Raw genomic sequence first — 9,362 nt, 5'->3', positions numbered from 1 at the left:
GCGCTAAGCAACCTGCTGTCTCTCACCCTCTTTTCTATTAAGGAGGAGATAGCAATATCTCCACTTTACCACCTGCTAGCCAATGTAGGGGACCCTTCATTCTGCTACTACCCACCACGAGTGGCAGGTGGCCAGTTACATCGATAACGTAGTCTGAAACAGGCAGCTATAAAAGCTGCATTTAAAACCTGTGGCTGCACCATACATGACACAGCCGTGCAACTTTGCTGGCACTGGAAATAACTATAGCTTAGATAAGAAGTGGACGTACTGATGCCCTCAAATGACCCCTATATGCTGACTCCTCTCGACTGCTCTAATAAAAGACTAACTTGACTGTCACAAAGTAACTTGCCAGTGTTGACAAAGGAACTGTGCACGTTTTTGGAACAGCATGGTGTGTTTAGCATGAAAATGAACACTAGAAGCATGGCAGCATTTTCCTGTAAGCCAATCAACACTTATATGCTACAGCTTTGTTGTGTGCCAGTAGTTTTACTATTAATATGCTCCTTTCCACCTCTGTGTCACAATATAGCAAACAAGGCTTTGAGCTAAACAAATCACTAAGAAAGGTTTTGTTAATGTTTCACATTTAAGTAGCAAAATAAAAATTATGCCTGTTGTCACTCTTGATAGCTTCATAGAAATGAAGGCCCTCTTCCCCTTACGCCCGTTGAGGCTGTATAGCCTCACTCCCATGATGCCTGTCATGACGTTGCCGGTCACTTCTTTTAGCGATCTGCCTCCCAGGCGTATAAGTTGCTTCCGCTGAATGCAAATACACAATTATAAAATTGCTACTGGGGCATGAAACACTCATCACTACTAGATTAAACTTAGATTCTGTCCAAAACGTAATGTGATTACTGGTTTGAAACGACATGAATGCCCGAAAATTTACCAGTTCCTCAATGTTGCCCGTCATTACTGCATCATGCAGAGCTTTGACCCTTGCCATTAAGAGCATTTGCTTTGCTTTTCAAATGATTCAATGTAGCTCTACTGTCCTAAAATGAACTTCAGGAATCTGGCACATTCATTAACTAAAAATGATTGATTAACCCAGGTAGTTGCCCTTAACTTTTTCGTTAGCGCAAGAACATGGCCGTCTTTCAGGGGACTGGGAAGATATTCTTTTTTCCAGTACAAATAATACTCCAGCATGCATTTGCAGCGCAGAAAATTGTACAGAACGGGGTTCTCTTTCCAAAAACATAAGTACAGAAGCAAAAATTTATTAGGGAACATAAAAATTGAAGAATTGCCATTTTTGTGGTGCCTTGATAAAAGTAAAATAGAAAATTCACGATATCTACAGATTTATTGTTAATAAAGAAAATTTTGAATATACATGATTCAGGAACACTGTGTAGAAAAATTAACTATGCGTAAAGCGCCGTTCTTCAGCTACATAAAAAAAAACGACGGACGGAAACAGCCTTTTCTCGTGCCATGCAGTGGATTAGTTCTTGGGTTTTGTGAGGTACCAAGCCAGCACTGCTGCAAACTGGCTGTAAGGGCCGGGTATACATATGTGGCAGACCTTCAGGAATGCGTTTTTGTAGAATAAAGCCACCCAGACTCAGAGTCAAAGCTCACTAGTGAATAGCCGACACCATTTCTGAGTAAGTATATCCACTCATTACTATAAGATAAAATGTGATTCTATATTTGTTTTGATGGAAATCATTGATCACAAAATTTGATGTTAACGGTACATTACCACGAGTGGTAGGGTTTTGTTTTCAAGCGCGGCCGCCATGCCCCCTTTCGCAACAACACATGCACATTAGTTCTCAAAAAGGTCCATCAAAAATTAAAACGTTGCCAGAGCAGTAACATTAAACTGGTTCTACATGTGCAGTGCCTAGACTGATACCTGGGTTTCGCTAGATACACGAGAAACACTTCCAACATGTTTAAATCGATATTTGAGAACACAGCGCAGAACAGGACGCAACACAAGAGAACGAAGGTAGAGGGGACGGAGCGCTGAACAACTTTTATTTTCGAAAGAAGGTGACCCGTATTTAAGCGGTGCCTATCAGAACACGTGATCAAGGCAGGGAGCAAAACACTGCTGAAAAAAACCTTTGTTGAAGAAAGAAGACAACAAAAATGTTATGAGGGATACGCTCTGATAAATAATTTCTGCTGCATGAAAGCTATCTCCAGTGCCGATAACCAAAAAAAGGATGAACATTTAAAAGCAAAAAACACAACAATATTTGTAGAAACAAGAAAGTGAACATGGCACTAACCGCAATGAAAAGAGGTAAAAAGGTTTGAATGCTGGAAATAAAAACATTGAAAGGACTGTGAGCATGACCATAACAGGATAAAAGCTCAACACAAAATACGGCCAAAAAGGATCACCAATGATAAACGACTTTTTGGCCGTGTTTTAAGGACAAATTACGGACTATACTGAGTAACTTTTCACCTCAATCTAGTTACAGTGCACTGTATAAAGAACACGCCCAATATGATGGCTCAGTGGTTGCGGGGCTTGACAGCTGAACCCAAAGACACGAGTTCAATCCAGGCTACGCTGGTTGCTTTTCAATGCAGGTGAAAAGCATGGTGCCTGTCTACTGTACAATGCCACTGCGCATTTAAAAAAACCCAGGCGGTTGAAACTGCCATAACCCATCATGACAGCATATCTAATAGAGTCAGTCGCGTTAACCCCTATAAGTCAAACTCAACAGAGTACAAGCAAAGTATGAAATCTTAATCCCGCTCAATAAGATTCGGCAAATCATATACATACGCTGTGTCATCAGCTGGAAATTCAATTAGAAGACATGGCGCTGCAATACCATTCAATTTCAATTATGACGGAGCAGTCACAAGAGAAAAAAGCACTCAGTAATGTTTCCTGGCAGCCTTTGTTTGCTATCAATGCAAACCAGTTCTTTACAAAGAAAAATAGTACTAGTGCCATCAAAACAATCATGTTCTATCTCTAAAATTCTGTCAATGACAAAGTAGTCGCTGCTCAATGTTTGTACAGCTGTGCAATTACTCTTCTTGGCCTTTTTTGTATGTCCGGCTGTGCAACACAGTTCCTTTAAAAGAAAGACGAAAGTGCTCACGCAGAGTTCTAACATTGCCAAACATTACATGCAAAACATTGCTCTCTTCTGCTGACAAGCTAGGTGTGTAGTTGGCATGACCGAGAAGACATGCCCCATCAATGCGTGTAGCTGTAGCAGTCATTGGATTAGCCAGCATGACATTAATGAGGTCTTTCACTTGTCTCTCAAAGGGATAAAGTATCGTCACAAGCTGCAGCTGTTGCAGCATTAGCAGCCGCTCTACCACCTGATTTGGCACCCCTTTTGCAGCAGTTATAATTTTAACAAGCCTGCCATTCCCATTCTCAAAAACAAAAGCACTATGCCCCCACAGAGGTCCAAAGTTTCTAATAGGTGTTACGAGGTGAAGCAACTGATGCAGATTGAATATCATCATTCGTTCATTCGTGGGTTATAGAGCGTCTTCATCCTGGCAACAAACTCCTGAAGCAAGCGACCTGCACCACGGACAAGAACAAATAAAGAATAGCACTGGCAAAACACATTCTGTGCAATAAGCAGCAAAAGAACCATAGGCAAGGAAGTTTGGTTTGTTCAGCCTATTGCAATAGGATCTGGTCAACTTGACTGGGCACTCATTTTATTTTTAGTCTATGCTAAAACATGAGTGTAAGGCATACATTGGCATCTTCATGCTCAATCTCACACATGGAACCTGATTAGTTTCAAACTCTCCCACAGACATCAAATTTTATATTCTCTATGGCTGAACAAATTTTTTATCCCTGTTAAAGTGGAATTATTCATTGTTAACTGAAATCTTGCCTTGGAAAATGCTCTGCATTATTTAATGCGCAATATTTACAACAGTGGTTGTACAACAGCATAGGTAGTAATTAAGCCTGTAGAAAAGCAGAGTCAAACAAGCAAAAGCAAAACAACGAAATAACATTCGAAGAAAACCGCACCTGCAACAAAAGATGTAAAAAACATAGCAACAGCAGTATCAACGAAGTTACAGGAAAAAAAGGTAAGCGAAAAGCTTCACTACGAGGGTTGGAGCCGAGCTTCGCGTATGTCGTGACGTCACAGCCAAGGCCACTTGTGCAGCCCCCTCGCCAAGCTCTGCCGGCGTTGCCTAGCACTGCTTAAGAGGTGTGGGACTCCCCCTCATTAATAAGAAAAAAATTAGTCTCCATCCGGTAATCGAACCTGATCCTTTGGATCCCCAGCCGAGCGCTTTAATGCTCTGCATAATTCCGCTTGTGTACCGTGAGGATGATAGCGGAATTCCGCGAGTGAGAGATACTGGGATTGATGTTCAATATGAAAGAACCAAAGTCACTCAATTGAGGTGATTTCAAGGATGTGACGTCACCCATCTTCCATCAGCTATGAGGACCAAGCGGGAACGAGTGCCCTCCAAAGCCACTGGGCGGCACCTCTTGCCTTCTGTGAGTGACAGATGCTGCGCTTTTCCTTTCCTGTGAACGAATTATAGAATGAAAGGGAACTTATATATGCGTTCGACATGGAAGCTAAGGAGAGTTTAGCTGCTGGCGAACGATGCGGAGGACTGGAGAAATTAACTTCTTCTGATCCCTAGGTAGTCACTGCTTTTTGCTACGTATATCGAGGCATAGCAGAGCTAAGCCATCTTTAATTTTTTTTTATCTTCTTTGATACTGTGCTGCTACATTTTTTACATCTTATGTTGTAGCTGGGGTTCTCCTCGGATGTTATTTCATTGTCTTGCCTCCGCTAGTTTGACTTTGCTTTTGCTATGTTGAATGACTTCCTATGCTGCTGCTGTTGCTGGTGCTTTGTTCCTTTGTTGTTAGGTTTTTTTTTCCTTGTCTCAGTTTTTTATATGACATGACTTGCTGTTCTATTGTTTTCCTTGAGTCATTCGTTTTTCGAGTAGCTACACATACCTTTCGATGATCTTCAGTGTGTATTTGTTCACTCCTGTGATAATCTTTTGGGCGTTTTTGTTACTGGTGAGGCAATCTTGTGCCGATTCATTATCTACTAGGTCATGTGATGCCCTGTCTGCATTTAAAGCTCTGCCATTTTCAATAAAATTTCAGTCGTTCGTGAGAATCAGTCCTGCCGTTTGGGCCTTCCTCTTCTGTCCCTGTTTTTTTCGCTGCTTCTACTTTTACTTAAGGTGAACCACCACCTAGCCGACACCAAGATTTTGATCTCTCTTATGTCATGTGTAATTGTTACTAAAACGAGAAACATTAAAACACCGAAACTACAGAGCTGAACAAAATTTTCAAAACTTACCAGCACGCTGGAGCTAAGCTTCGCTCAACTCTTCCAAAAGTAGTATGAATACTGCGTTAACAAACAACATGAAACGGTTTAAGCGTCGTTGGGGAAGGATGTCCAAACAACACCTCACAGCGTAAAATAGGAGCCAGTGCCGCCATTCGCTTGCCTTCCAGTGGCAACGGTCCTTAATTGACCATGGCAGCTTTGTGACGGAATGAGGGGGTTTGATTGCAAGTAGCCTTTTGCAATTTGGGCCAGTGTGGTGGGACGCCCTGAACAAAAAAAAAAGTTGTGATTTCACAGGAGATAAATAATTCAATGAGGCAACTGTACATACAAAACAGTTATTACTAGCCATACAGAGAATTATAACATTTAAATTTGTGCTTGTGCCCTACTGAAACGAAGTAATGTTGCTGTGAGCCATAAGGAAAGATTATATGAAGTTCAAGCAGTTATGTTCGAACGTAATTGTGATATGGACATGCAAAACCTACTTACCTTAGTTATTAACCAGGTGTACATATTTTATGAATTAGAACAGCACATGCACAGTAGTTATTGCCTGTACAGCTTTGTTAGTACACTGGAAATGAAACAGCTTCATTAAGATATGCCATTTATCTGAGCTGTTAGTATTATCATCTGCTGCTCAATGATTCATTCGAAAAATAACAATAAAGATGCTTGGAAATATTTTGCTCATTATTTATAAAACAGTGATGCAGTATTCATTATTAATGGCACAGAAGGCAGCTGCGAATTTCAGTGCAAATATGAAAACAAGAAAGCGCAAACCTCGTTTGGTTTGGGTCAGTTTAGGCGGTTTAAAATCCCAAAGTAACTCGGGCTATAAGAGAAGGCAAAGTGGAGGGCTCTGGAAATTTCAACGACCTGGGGTTTCTTTAACGTACACTAACATTGCACAGCACACGGGTGTCTTGCGTTTTGCCTCGATCGAAAAGTGGCCGCTGCAGTTAGGATTCGATCCCGCATCCTTGAGCATAGCTGTCGAGCGCCCTAACGACTACACCAACATGGTGGGTCAAATATCGTTTCTTCAGTCGAAAGCAATATTGTGAAACAAATTGAAATGTAGGATGCTGTACACGTGTTTTAGGCTAAAAAAATTAACCATGTGCTAGTAATTTGAAAGTTGAGTGCAAAATATGGACACGTCCGCAGAAGTTTCTTGCCAATGTACAGCTTATTTTGCCACTTTAGTATTATTTTGACTAAAGTTAAGTTCAATCTCTGCTGCAATTACCATATTTAAGTGGAAGCAAAATATGAGTACCAGTGCGCTGCATGATGGTACCGTATGTTAAGCAACCTTAGGTGATTTAAATCGCAGCTCATCATTACAGTGTGCCTGAGTGACCACCTGTAGCTTTGAGAAGTGAAACCCACTATTTACACTATTCACAGAAAATAATTTTTTTTAGTATGCACATTGCTTATGAGCAGTCATTTTCCGGAACTGGAACACACAACCACCACATCTAATATAACTTAGCAGTCCAAGAGCAAAATTGTTGATATAAACAAGGACATTTGGAATATGCTATTTTCTTGTCTGAAACAGCTGACCAAGAAACAACAGTGACAGCTAAATGGCCAGTAGAATATGACCATCATGCATGTGTCACTAGGTTTAGCAGCTGCCAAATTTATAAGCAAAGTAGGCTGAACTTTTAGCGTATGCACACTACACCCAGAGAGTTAAAGCTTGTTGCTATTGCATGCACAAATACCTCAACGAGGCTTTTCGGGCTAGTGAAGGAAAACAACACTTGCCTTAAAGCTTGCGAACTGCATGCATAAAGTTATATGAATGATTACATAATACAAACCTATGTAAAATGGTTCTTGACTGTTGCAGGAATCCAGCCAGTAGTCAGTGAGGCACTTGGTCACACCGAGAAGAACACAGTCAATGTATTCAACTGTCTGTCCAAACACTACGTTGAAATGCTTGAGGCGAACCAGTGGCGACGGCCCCTTCACCCCATTAAGAGGTTCGCCATTTTCCAAAGCTAACTTCATTTCACGAAGCATTTCCTTCGGAGTCCGTTCGTCATTCACTACAACTTCCATGTACCTTTGCCCACCTGTAAAAAAAAAACTTTCACTTTCCACACAAAGCAGAACTTCAATGAGCTCATTGGAAAAACTATAACAAAGCTGGTAAATCAACTCAACTAGAAAATTCCACCCTACCTTCGAGATGCTCTCCGCAGGCATAGCACCAGGGGCAACCAAATGTTCCACTAAATTGCACCATATTGGCAACGGCAGCACGAGCGCGAGCATCAACACAACATACGGCGTACACAGCTGAAGTCATCTTCACCGAAGACTCTTCCCATACTATGCGGCCCATTTCACTCATTTCATCCACAAACTTGCCCATGAAGAGTACCATGCCTTCCAAACCAAAGGCCACCAACGAAACAGTTTTTCATCCGAATATCGGGTGGAAGGTCATTTATTAAAAGCTGGATTGGCCATACTAACGATGAAGATTTGAAGACAGGGCTATCGTCGGTATTGAAAGTCAGGGTAATATCCATCCAGTTGAGCAAGCCACTCTGACACAGATTCCTTCAAATGGCCCCACTTGTTATGTCCTTCAATGTTACATTTATTTTCTTCTTTTAGGTTTGCAAGGCTGTTGAAAAGTATTTTTTTTTGTTTTTACAATCAAACTCTTCTGCTGTTCTTTCATGTCGAGGATAACAAAAAAGTTTCCTGTGGCTTTTAGTGATCTAACATTGCTTTCGTGGACACAGGTGGAGCACTTCACTTTATCTGTACCAGACAGAGGCGCAATGAGGCTGCTGCGGACGCACAGTAAAAAAAAATGCTTTGCGACGCGTTTTGTTTTGGATGCCCATAGCTTGCGAAACAGATGTTTCGATCGTGGAAGTACGTTGCCTATAAAGCCAAAAAGAGCGTCGACGAGAGCGAGCAGGTCATTGAGGGCCGTTCAAGTGAGGCCGTGTGCGACGACGAAAGCCATAATCATTACGACAGCGGCGGCTTTTGTTGTAGCGGAGCCGGGAAGCATTGCTGTGCCCATCTCGGCAAAACCGGGTGCCAGCAACTCATCTTCCGACGAATCGTTTTCGGCTCCTTCTTCAGGTTCGGAGACAGTATCCCCATCGTCCCCTATGAACTCGGTGTCGCTATCAGAAGTCTGGATGTAATCACCATCGTCCCCTATGTAGTCGGTGTCGCTATCAGAAGTCTGGATGTACTCTGAGGCTGCTTCGTTTCCGCAGTCGCTCAAAGCTGCCGCTGTCGGTCCGTTTGCTGGCGCATTCATGGCTGCGCACGACAGACGTGCCATGTCATCTGTGAGCCCACCACTCGGGATGACAGCATCAGCTCTTTCGGAACAGTTGTGTGAAGCTGCATATGCTCAATGCGACGACGTCGAGTTACAAGATGAGTGAGGATCGACCCCACTGGCACTGAAGTTGTCAACAGCAGGTTCTGCGGCTGAGGTGGCGCCACTCGCTGTCGAGCTGCCGGAAGATTCAGAATGACCACTTCCTGACGCTGGCGCACCGTCGAAAAGTGTATCATGTTCATTTTCACAACGTTGGCGCTGCCTTCTCCAGTACGTGGTGGACACTGGAATCACGAATGGTTCATCTGTGTCTATATAAGTACCGCTTCCGACTACATCTCGCCGTAGGGAGACTCATGTTGCCAATGTGTCACTGTGTTAAACACAAGGACAAAGTGTCAATGCTCCAACGGCTATAGTCGAGAAAAAAAAAATGTGTGGTGTTCACATGGAGGAATTCTGAGAAAGTGCAATGTATGGTGTCAGAGCATGTAGACAGTTGAGAGACGCTCGCTGATATAATTGCGCTTCGCCTCGGTGGAATCAGCCCGCCATGACTTCTGAATTCATGTTACCTGTATGCCACGTACGGGCAGGAGCTGCCAACTCCATCGGGTCGCTCCTTTTATATGGGCGGGTGATATCACAATCAGCCTACCAGAACCGTTTGCATTCTCGTTACC

General features: G+C 42.6%; 1 pseudogene; it reads right to left on the bottom strand.

Moving 5' to 3' along the window:
• Nucleotides 1-2,736: 2,736 nt before the first annotated feature.
• Nucleotides 2,737-8,652, bottom strand: LOC146200354 (uncharacterized; annotated as a pseudogene).
• Nucleotides 8,653-9,362: the final 710 nt, after the last annotated feature.

The sequence above is a fragment of the Amblyomma maculatum genome, chromosome 2 (assembly GCF_055883805.1).
Source record: "Amblyomma maculatum isolate TAMU_Amacu chromosome 2, ASM5588380v1, whole genome shotgun sequence".
NCBI lineage: Eukaryota > Metazoa > Arthropoda > Arachnida > Ixodida > Ixodidae > Amblyomma > Amblyomma maculatum.
Note: the sequence above shows the minus strand (reverse complement) of the source record. Positions and strands in the feature narration are given on the sequence as shown.